Source organism: Anopheles coluzzii, chromosome 3 (genome assembly GCF_943734685.1).
Source record: "Anopheles coluzzii chromosome 3, AcolN3, whole genome shotgun sequence".
NCBI lineage: Eukaryota > Metazoa > Arthropoda > Insecta > Diptera > Culicidae > Anopheles > Anopheles coluzzii.
In genome coordinates, this window is record NC_064671.1 from 42,222,574 (window position 1) to 42,235,100 (window position 12,527).

General features: G+C 40.6%; 1 protein-coding gene across 1 annotated transcript in view; it reads left to right on the top strand.

The window, feature by feature from the left end:
• Nucleotides 1–12,527, top strand: part of LOC120957487 (leucine-rich repeat-containing protein 15) — a 166,826-nt gene that overhangs the window by 63,789 nt on the left and 90,510 nt on the right. The gene's annotated exons all lie outside the window — the stretch shown is intronic.

A 12,527-nucleotide genomic window follows, 5' to 3' on the forward strand; every position in this document is an offset into this window, starting at 1 on the left:
GTCACTGCTCTTATGGTTATTGGCTCATAGTAAAGTATTATTAGACTTAGTGAACTGTAAAAATTGCGGCTATATTTTACAATCAAAAATGATTTAAATATTACATGAATCCAACCTTTAAACACAATTTTTAGTGAAAGTAAGTAATGTAAAAGCCACTAAGAAATAAATATTGCAAATATTGTAATTGTTTGCGAACTATGTGTATTTTTCAAACCAATCGGTGAAGCTTAATCTATTTTGTATTTTGTTGTGAATTCTCCCAAATTTACCTAAACATCTTTTCCTATCCGCTGAAGTGGTTTATTCCGGGATTGATCAAAAATCTTAGACTAATACTCAACTGATACTGGCCGGTCTCGTAGTACAGTCGTCAACTCGTACGACTTAACAACATGCCCGTCATGGGTTCAATCCCCAAATAGACCGCGCTGCCATACGTAGGACTGACTATCCTGCTATGGGGGGGGAACCAATTAGTCACTAAAAGCCAAGCCCACAAGTGGGTACAGGCAGGCCTTGACCGACATCGGTTTTTGAGCCAAAGAAGAAGAAGAAGAATACTCAACATGCGAGCATATATGCTAAGCGAACAGACATCGCGAAAAGTAAAGACAACAAATATGGTACACTTTGCATCCACCATGAACTACGCGTACCTTTCCGAAATTCCATTTCGTAGCTCTGTAGCTGGGCCATCAAATGATTAGTTTAAAGCAACAGCATGATGCAGACACTATTATACACAAACACACAAAGTTTGTTTAGCAAACGCCTGATTTCAGCAGCACCAGCTGAAAATGAATTTTAAACGCCGCTACCATATAAGCAAAGTTAAATTGATTCATTAAACTTTCAAACAACTCAGTTTTTAGGAAACAACTCAGTAATGAGATGAAATAAGTTTCTGGTGTGTAATGCCAAAACATCAATTTTTGCAGTCATTAAAATTTTAGGAACGGAGCCAATGTTCATCAACTGCTTTATGCAAGGACAGTTCATTGAACAGTATTTTTTTTGTCTTCCAAAGAACACGTTGTGTAACATCTCATCGCTGATGAAAGCATAAACCTTTCTAGCGACTCTACTGAAATACTCGGAATGAAACTCAAACCTAAACTCAATCACAACAGTGGTCGATGAAAATTTGTGACATTCCAACCGCAAGCATCTCGAGAGACTGCAAATACTTCCCTATTATCTCCACACAAAACGTTTGTCTTTGATGACAAGCTAGATTGTACACAATGCTTCGATTCGTTTAGGCATGGGACAATGATGCGCCTTTACTCAGCGAGATCATCCACACTGAAATCCTTTGTTTCGATGTGCATAACATCGAATTGATTTTCGAACCAAAATGTTCTACCATTGTTTGTTTTCGAAGCAAGTACAGTTTGATGAGCAGAATGAAGTTGCGCATAACTTATATCCAGTTCTAGTTTAGCAAAACATGTACCTTCAGATGAATCGTTTCCGAGTAAACCAAGTGTGGGTTAGTTTCCCTGCTGGGTATTTGTGTTTGTTTGACAAGTTCTGATTTGTACCATTTGAAATTCAAACTTCGAATGGCAGCATAATTCCAACTGCTTGCGGGGAATGCATTTATTGATATGAAAAATTAAACACTTTGCCTAATGAATTAAAGAGTATTTCAGTCTAGATTCAGCTTTTTTTTATCGATATGTCCATTTCAACACAGCTGCCAAACACATTTGCATTGAACAAGTATGCATCAAGTATGTATCAGGCAGCTGTGTTTGGCTCGACCTGTAAAAATCTTTTAAACAAACTTCCTCTGTACATTCATTTCCATCGATCGGCAGCAGCATTGTGCCCCTCGTAGTCATCGTTCCCTAATATTAAGCAGATCTTACTGCCTATGAGCAATGTGTATCAGAAAAGTGCATCAAGAATAGCAGGCTCTAGGTTTTCCTCGGCACATGAAAACAACAACAACAACAACAACAGCAACAAAAACGTTCACACTTTACAAAGGCTGCCGGTAAGAAACACTTTGCTGGTAAGCATGATGCCACTTTCCATGAAAAACCCACCCTTTTCCACCGCTACCCAGAATATAGACAAACTGGATGCTGTGTGCTTGTTTTAAAACGGCTTGATTAACACCCGCTGCTAGCTTTTTGGCCCTAGTTTCGTTGCCCGAAACGTTTCCCACACACAATAGTTTTCCCATGCTTAGTTTTCGACACAGCGCACTAGGCACACGCTGTAAGGCTTACACTCGTGCAGCCAGTTTAACGTTTGTGCATCTTGTGTACCTCCTTTTTGTGTACCGGGATTGGACGGCTGCAATTGGGATGAGATTGTATGATTACTTCCGGAGCTAAAACTGCTAAGCCTGCCTACAAATTGGAGCATTCAGAGCAGAGGAGAGAGGACCCATTGACTTTTAAGATACATAGTGCCGCAGTGCAATGAAAAGAATGAAGCATTCGTGTAACAATCATCCTATGTGTGTGTTTTGGAATTTGTTTGTAGAGATGGTGTTGAAGTCATAGTTTAATTAATAATAAATATCATTGGCTTCTCTTCACTAGTTTTTTTATTTGAAATATCACTACATTTATTAATTTAATTCAAAATGTTGCATACCTAATGCAAAGTAATGTATGAATATGCAAGTGTACATTATGGTTTTTAATTATTGTTTTTTTTGCTGTTGATATGTGCTTTGGACACTACTTTTCATTTCATCTTCTTATTTGGACAACAAATTGAACTTGAAGAAAAGCAATTGCCTTAAGCAATACGGCCGTTTTGGACCGTTCCTCCTGAATAACAAAAAGCAATTGCTTAATATTGTTTTGTTATTTATAGCAATTGCTTAATATTGTTTTCTTATTTATGTATTTATTTTATTTATTTATTTATTTATCTCTATTTAATCATGCATTTATTTTGTTTATTTATTTATTTTGTTTATATATGAATTAATTAATTAATTATTTTATTTATTTGTTTATTTGTTGTCATAGAATAACTTCATCCTCAAGAAGACATTTTTGAAAGTGGGCAGGTAGTTGGTAGGAAGAAGTTGAGATTTGCTTAAAACTATTTATTCCAGTTCATACCAAAGATGCTATGAACGGTATTTCAATAGGAAAACAAATTTTAAACTATAGTATTTTGATAAGACTGAACATCTTTAAAATTAAAATCTGTTAACGAAAAACGAGAAACAAGAAATAAAATCTCAAACGAGATTAATGAAACTGATAGCGAAAACAAAATAAAATTGTATTAACCTAAATTATAATTTAATGCATGTAACAAACAAGCATAACCTATATATTAAAATTTAGATACAAAGTTAAAGGTTCCCTGTACAATGGTTTTAATGCTATTAATATATTCGAAAAGGAAAACAATAATATACAGAAAGGGCAACCAGTTCGAAACGTGATGATAATGAACAGGGACGCCTAATAAATGCGATTTGCGTGCATTAATGCTGCCCCACGTACGCATCGCAAGAGTGCCTGGAATGTTTTGGAAAAAGCAATACTCTTCCTGTGCCGGAGAGAAAGAGGCCGACAAAAAACAACATGCAATTTCCAGTCTAAAAAGTCACAAGAAAGAAAAGGTAAAGAAATGGGGCAGGAAGCAAGATGCTGCCACGGCAATGCACTGGATGGTGCACACTGTATTCACAGCACAGTCATCGAACACGTGCACACATTACGGTGTAGTTGGAGATGGAGGTTCATTCCGGTAATATTTTCTCCATTCTGCTGCGTCTCCTTTCTCTTTTGCATATAAGAAGGAAGTGCAAATGGAGTGAGATAGGTGCGATACGATTATTCACCAGACTGTGGTGAGTTATTTGCATTTTTGTCCTCTTGACCGGTCAGGTTTTGCATCGATGCACACACGATCGTTTGGGGGCCGTTGTTGACTCTGGCCATGGCACTATCATCACTGGCTTGTCGTATGCACTTGAACAGTACCACCAGTGCCAGAGCCACCCTAACGTAGATGTGCGTAGAGGGAAAGTTGCATCGGCAAGCACAAATGTTCTGCTGGCCATACAGTTTATAAATTTATTCTTCTGCTGACGTGCGGTATGTAGCTGTTGCTATGAATGTATCCATGCAGGAAAAGAATGAAGAACAAACAGAGCTGACGGCGTGCACTTTCACAGCACTGCTCAGAGTCAAAACATTTCCTTTCATCTTGACCCTACCATTATTTGACCGATTTTTATTACAATCAACCATTTGTTTTAATTAAAAGAGATATTTTAACCTTCCCATCGAGCATGCTTTAGCGTAAAAGCTCGACCACTCATAAACTATTTCCATAAGCTGGTAGCTTACCCAACTTTTCAGTTCTCTTAGAAATAGCTCACTCGAAGAAACGGTCCACCAGATGGCAACAAATAGCAACTGAAACAATGATACCGGCTGCAATTCATGCAACCAATAAACATTCAACTTGGTGCAACATGCATTCAGAAGCTAGGAAACCGGAAGAAACTTTTGTTTGACAAGCTGCTTCCTGCTAGCAGTCAGCATTCGATGAAGAGTTTATTTCAAAACACAGAAACATTTGCCTGCTGTGTGCGCGCTTGCTGTGAAACCTTCAACCGACCTGAAGTGCTAGAAGCAAAACAACCCCAGCGCAGCTGCATCAGATCAGAGTACACGAGCCACACAATAGCAACCGTACCGCACAAAGGAGGATACACAAGTTTTCCTGTCCCGCACAGGCACTGTCAAACTGTTGTCCCAAGAAACATCCTTCCGGAGTGCAATCCACGTGGGCATCGTGGTATCGAAGAAAAGTGGAACAGCAAAGTAAGTCAAAGTTGCTGTTCGCACAAACGAACAGGAAGCACCGACCGACTACCAGCAGGATGGGTGAAAAAGTCAAGGAAACGCCTCATAACCCCACCAAACAGCAGGCGCTTACGGCTGGGCAATGTGTTGAGGATATGATTATGAATGTTGTATGATGACTGATCACGAATAAAAGCTGTTACATGCATAATTGTCACTTAACAATGGGGCACACAATGGTACTAGGGAAGATAAGCCGCGTGTAGGGGCGGCTCCCTTGAGGTGGGGTTTCCTTGAGAGATCCCGCAAGAAAAGCTCTCCCACAAGAAAGTGCCAGTTCGTTGGCGCACATTGCAAAACGAGCGTCTGGAGAAATACCGTGCACAATTTATGGCTTATGATGTACCGCTGGGTGGTAAAAAGTCGTTACGCAGCTTCATATATCCACATCGGGTGGGGGCCACTTTTAGCCACCCGCGTTTGGCAGCCAACGCCAGCCGAATCATCACAAAACAGCAGCAATCAAGGGCCGCACTGTATGCTGTACCAAGGAACGGGGCACTCGGTTTCGTTTACACAAGGTGTGCGCCGCCATGCTCCGAAGGTAATCAAGCTTCCATAAATAAGCTATAGACTTATTCGTCGAAACGGTTCCCCGGCCGCTCTTTGGAATGCGGAGATCACGGTCCCCTCACAAGAGCTGGTATGGACTTTTCACCCACCAGCAGCACGACGACAACGACGACGGCCGGAAACGACCGGGAAACAAACAAACAGCAAAGAGTTACTACCATGAAAATATTATGCGAATTTTATTATGACGCATTACGTGTTATTGCTTCATTTCTGATTCCCTGCTCGTGTCGTATTTTTTGACAGGTACACACACATGGTACACACGCCTGTCGAACCGGTCACACCGCAAGCGGTTCTTTGCCTCTTTTGTTCCTTGAGAGGCTGCTAGCATTGATGGACATCGTGGATGTTACTCAATGGGGAGTTTTCTTTGCCAAGTGGCCAACGGAAGATCTGCTATAGCCAACTTTTGAACAACCGTAACCAAGGGTGAGCCAGCGTGGAAGTGCTCGTAAGTACTCGTAAGGCGTGAAATGATGCCCACACACACACACACACCCTCATCCTCACACTCTGGGCCATTATCTTTTACGATAGCCCGGGTGTACTGGGTGAGTTATCCAGTGGAAATGGACCTTCGTTACACCGATAAACTCACCGGAGGTTTGAATACGATTCCATTAACCGAAGCTCGTTTAGAAACAGCCTTTGTTCGACGCCTGGTCAAACGCGCGTGTGGTGGAACCAAAGAATACACCTTCAAACGACTTCCCACGCATATGAATTGGTAACAATCCAGATGTGCAGATATTTCAATGTTCCGCTTAATAGTGTCCCGTTACGCGCCATTGAAATCAATATCGATCTTACCGATGACCGACCGTACCTTCGGGGTCGATATCTCACCAAGATCTCAAATCGACCAAGTCAATCGACACCAAGGCCTTCGACTCCGACAGACGACCCACCCAGTACGCCGACCCCCGGAATGCGACAAACAGCGTCTTAAAACGTTCTGTTTGCTCCCTAACCCGCCTCGGCCACAAAACATGTACAGGCGTCTTGTCGCCGGTTGATCATAAAATTTCAATTTATACTGCAGACCTCGACCTTTGCTGGTCTCGTACCGATGGCTTGCGTCCATCCAAACAACTTTTTCCACGTGGCAACAGTGAAAAACCGTTTACGACTGGTGAGCTTCCATGCGCTTTCGCTCCCACCCCACCTTCCCATTGCAGGACATGTGTAAAGTGGTCATAATCAACTTGTCCCCGGTAGTCTGATGTACCTCACTCACTTCCCTATCCCACTCGCTCCCTCCATGGTCACTTTTCATCACGGCGGGCGATTTGGAACGAGCCGCAAAACGGCACGACTAAAATGGTCCTTCCCGTTTTATGACATTCAGTCAGTTGACTCGTTCTCGTCTTTAAATCAATCGTCTGAATCGCTTGATTGACGTTTTGTCGGACATAGGGTTGGTGGGGTGAGTTGGCAATCGGATCTGGAAATCGAAATCGAACGCGATATAAAACGGTCTAGTGAATCGCATTTAGCAAGTCGGCGGACCGTTATCCTTGAGTGGATTCCATTCGGAGTGGACATTTTATTGAGTTTAGGTGCGTATTTTTGTGCATTTGACTGTTAGAATTTAAAAGCTGGTGTGTAAAACATTCAAATAGCTTTGCTAGGTGAGGGAGGGGGTAAATTGAGCAAACAACTTTCCTTTTCACATGGAAATTATTTGATTTGGGATACGTTTTATGCCGTCTAGAATGCATTTTTAAGTTGCTGAAAACGAACTTCCACCCATGCAGGCATAATTGCAAGATACATTTTGCCGAAAATGGGGAAGTTTGCTTATACCAGGTGTTCATTTCAATTAACACTTCCCAAATAAGAACCATTGAAGCCATGGGTGAGGTGGAGGTGATGCTACTTCGTCTCTACACTTCAATTGACACCCCCAAAGGAGGAAAGGCAGCACCGGAAGGCTAATACTCCAACTCACACCCAACGCCATTCGATGCACCATTGTCTTGTGTATCTTCCGGATTACATCAGCAAGCGCCGGAAGTTTCTCCCGCTCCGATCCGGAAAATCTCGTGTAGAAAGTCTTTTAATTCATCCTCCCCTTCCGTGTTGCCTGCCTGCCTGAGTGCAGCTGACGCGGGGAAAGTTTTTGGGATGGTTTGAGCTGCATCTTTTATGCAAAGTCGGTGGGCAAAAGCAACGAAACTTTTGCTCCAATGCTCCAATCCTCACCCTCGGTAAGGAATGGAGCTCCGAACTTACGGAAACGATATAACCGGAAATGGTACATTGTTCGGGTGTTTCTGAGACCTCATCAAGAAATGTTCTAGCTTCTAACTGTTGCCCAAATGCAAAGGGTACGTTTTGCTGCACAAAAGAACACAAACCTTTAGAGAATAAGATAAAACTCTAGGCAAAGGACACAAGTCCAAGAAAAGGATTAATTAAAAACTTCAACATGATCGCGTTCGAGCTGTCTCAGGCGAAAGGGTGAAGAAGGTGCTACTTCTAGCTGTTTCATTTCATTATAGATTGTTCGTTCTGCACCTTTCATGTATCGTCCACTATGAAACTGTCTTTTCTAGGAATATTTAGTTACGTTGTTACAGTCCAAATAACAATGAATGTAGTGTCTACCACACTACGCTCACTGTGTATTGTGTAATATTGCAAGAATACTAGACATTGTGTATCAGAATAATGGAGCAGAATATTGTGCGAATTGCTCTCAACCTCGCTTTCCTAACCGTGTACCGCCATAGCACCGCAGGCATTAACACAGTTACTGTAAAGCTCTAAAATACCACTGTTCTATTTTTTCAACTCCCTGTACTCCTTTTGTCGTATGCTGTTCGTTCCCTCTTTCCCATAACAATAAGAAGGCTAATTATTGGACTTTTTGGTACCCCATTTCCGTGTATCGAGCTTTTCCGAACTAGCTGCTGTAGCGAATGCTTTCGTAGAACGAAACATAAATGATTTCGTTACGTTACTTATCTTGTTAGTACGGTTTTGGGTTCCCCCGTGAGCTTCACTTGCCGTGCGTTGCCGGAAGCTGTCGCCGTCCGTAATCAGCAAAACTTTGTCCAGCTGAACAATGCTGCCAAATCCAGCCAGTGAGCGTGAGGGTGGTGGGGACGGAGGGGTGATTGGTGAGCGATGGCACATTTTTGTCACTGATTTTCTTTCATTCAGCCACTCGAAACACTGAACCACTTTCCTTCATTCAGTTCAACACTATCTTTAAGATAGATGCTTTTGGAGCTGATTTAGGGTAGTTACACTCTGGAATGAAGTATTTTGTGTGTGCTTCGTGGAAAGCAGAATAGCTTGTGACGAAAGCTTTACTACATCAAATTTCTTATCTTAAGAAATTAAGATTTTAAAATTAAATTTTAATCAGTTTATGTAGATTGATGTACAAAACTGAGAAAAGAATAAATTAAATATTTAATCTTTCTAAAACAGTTGATTGACAAAAAAACTTATGATGTTTTAAAGTACATTAATAATATATGCTTATATTTTTTCTTACTGTTATTACTTTAATGGTCTTGCTTAATTTTTTTTTATTTATCACAAATATGTGTGTCGTATTCGTGTTCACCAAATGGTTTTACATAACGATTAGCTTGCATAAGTACTCTTAAAACTATTTTCCTAAAATATTGCTATTTCTATACATATTTTTTTTAAATTGAGCTAAAAATAGTAATAATTGTAATTTTTTTGTAATAAATTTAACAACAGACGTGTTTCTACACATAGTACGTACATTCATTAAACTAAGTGTAAAACATGTAACAGTTGTTACGGTATTTTCTGTTTAATAGCTCTTTAAATGATTTCATAACTCTTCAAAGTTATCTCCTAATTAATGTTACACTTTTACCTGCTACCAATCCCAATCATTCCATCATTCCATGCTGCCAAAGATGATAAAGATATGGACACTACAGCAAGGTGTCTATCAGCTGTCACCACAAGCCGAATGTTGAAAACTCTCCCAAGAAAGATGCTTAACGAAAAACCTGTCGCAGCAAAACGTTAACCAATACAAACGTGATGAAATCATTTCCGTTTCCTTTCGAGATTGATTATCAGTGGTAGAATGGAGCAAGATACGAATCATCTCACGAATAAAACTGAACCCATAATGTATGGGTCCCACAAGTCAAAGACCTCTTCTGTCGTGCGTGCGTAAGATGTCTCGACAAGCATCGTCCGTACCGTTTGCGGAGAGCAGCAGGGCCGGTTTAGATCATTCGGCACACTCGCCTATTGCCAGCCTACAAATTACCGTTTCCGGCCGATGGGTCGACCGTTTATGATACCCATCGGCATTGAAATGAAGCGAGCTAGGGGACTGGTGGGACTGGTGCTTCGTCGAGTGACAATTGATGGTGTGGACATGCTTAGGCATAATGATACCATCGACGACGCTTGCCGGAAGAAATTCACATCCAGCATCGTCGTTTGGATCATTTTTCTCTGGATAGATGGTTGGATAAAGCAAGATTTAGTAATGAGGTTGCATGTGAAATAAAATAAGAATGTAAATCACGAAGATAGCTTCGAAACGATTCTTAACATTCAGTGTTGTAGTCTAGCTGTTTGAGTAAACTGGAAATACAGTCATATTCACTTTACACAAAGAATTGATATACTCTATAAACATTGACGGCAATCCTATTAAAATGATATTACTACATGGACATAAAACACATTATCTTATTATTTGTTCACATTCAATGCTTCGGAAAGTTGCAAGCTCAAAATTCCAATTCACTGTGAGCTATAAAGTCAAATGTACAAGTTTGCAAAAAAACTCTCCAAAATCCATTTGCGATGACTTATGATCATGTAATCTCCCGGAAAGGAAATCCACCGCGAAAGATGTAATCCATTTCGGATGAATGTCGTTTTTGCTGGCCAAACCATCAGGCAAGCTGCCCGTTCGGTGCAGTGGAAAAACTAACAACACAAAAGCGCATTTCAAATCAGAACGATGACAGAAAGGGATCACAATGACTGGCAAATAAACTCCGTTGGCTAAGAAGCGTTCTTTATGACGGTGAAGGACGAAGATTTAAAGTAGAGAAGCAATTTCTCCAACATTTCCCAGCAATGGTATTTTACTTTTTAACGATTCAAAACGACTCCCCACAACGACTGCAGTAACAATTCAAAAGCAAGCATTTTTTTCTTGTAAGGTAGCTTCGCGAAGAAGGATGCGCTCTTTGTCCAGCAAATAGAGATAGTTAATGATCTTTTTAAGTGATTTTTTTTACAACAAATGAGAGTGGTCTAGTCGTATCAGGGTTTCGTAGCATGATTATGTTGGTTTTGGGTAATTTGCAATGATGCTGTTAAATTATTTTTATTTGATTTTCATGTATTCATATTATTTTAATTTTTGATTCGATAAATAGAACAAGTAAAGGTAGTCGCGAAAGACACATTTTTTTCTTGTCTGGACGCGACGGTAACTCACCAAAACTATTGGAACGTGATATAATGAATGCAAAACAAATGTTGACTTTAGCTTTCATAAAAATCACTCAATTTGAATTTCGTAAAAAAATCAATACTGTCTCCCTTCAATTCCTATTCACAAATCCTATTCAAAATTCAGCACATCCCTCATGTTAATCTCCAACGATATACAAGTGCACTGCAGATCTAAAAAACGGGACGACCATGCCTTTCTGCGTTACCCAAACAGACACTCTCTCTGTGATATTGAAAAGCGGAATGGATGAAAATATATTAAATTCCGATACAACACTGTTAATTAAACAAACCTGTATCCATTGATTAAATTACTCACGTCACTCTTCCTGCATTGTCCGCACACTCGCACGGTATGTATTTGTGTTTTTGTTTTGTTTCACCATGCATCTTTTTTTTTGCTAATGGTTGGTACCACGAAATTGATTCGCTGTTTTTTGCTTCTTTGCGTATTGGCGTGTGCGTATAAGTTTCGAGCTTAAATTGAAATTGACTCCAAGCATGCTTGCTGGGCTTGTTCAATTTTTAGGCCAATTTGTTGCCCACTTTTGTCTGGAGCGTGTATTCTAGCTCACTGAACAAAATATGCTGTGTGTAATAATAAAGAGAAGAAAAATAAGAAAGCATGTCAAGTATCAAAGCCTAAATCTACAGCGGGAGGTAGGGCATTTTTTGTTTTTATCTTTAGCCGGTCTACTTATTTGTTGGAGATTTTGTGATAAAACCCTGTACACAGCCAATGAAGCATCTTGTTCTCATGTGGACTAGAAAGCTCCCCATCCTTAACGGAAGGGAACGTCGAAGTGAAGCCAAAACCCTAAAGCATACTTCATCGAACCATCATTCAAAAACAAAACGAAAAAAACCAGCTCATATACTGAACGGTTCAATTCAGGCGCACAAACAAAAACAGTGAACCTAGCCAACAGAAGAGGTAATGAAAATGCTAACAATAAAAATCCATCCAATATTCATATTGGAAAACGAGATAATTGTGTTAAAACTGCAGTACCGAAAGCGCTCCGGAACCATGTTTATCGTCCGTTTCCCTTCGGATCACATCACATGCTAAAAGGAAAACAAATTAACAAAAAAACACAGCCCTACCCACACACTAACTGGCCACTTCCTTCCCGGACACGGGTCACTCTTCACCGTAAAGCTACCGTTTCCGGTTGAATTGCGATAAATGAAGATAATGCGGAAGCAGGAACCGAAATTCGAACTGTGGACAAAAAACAAGCACGGGGAAAACTTTACCCTCGCCGGCAAGAACGGGGGAAAAAAAAGATCCCGGAACTCATTGATGCTGCAAATGGATTCACTCCCTGCATGATCGGAAGAGAAGGAAGAGAGGGTGGAAAAGTTTGTCGGAAAAAATCGCCCCGGTCAAACGATGCTTTCCTCGGGTTTTCTCGGTTCAAAGATCAGTCGGACAACAAAGGCCAATTTTCGCATCGTCTGAACGGTTGAATCGGCGTTGGAATAAAGGATCATGAAAAACTGAAGCAAAAAACCTAGAAAAACACGCGCCCGGGTGAAACAAACAATTCTACCCGTGGTTCGAAGTAAAGGACATCGGCACCAGGGGTCATTTGAAATGAA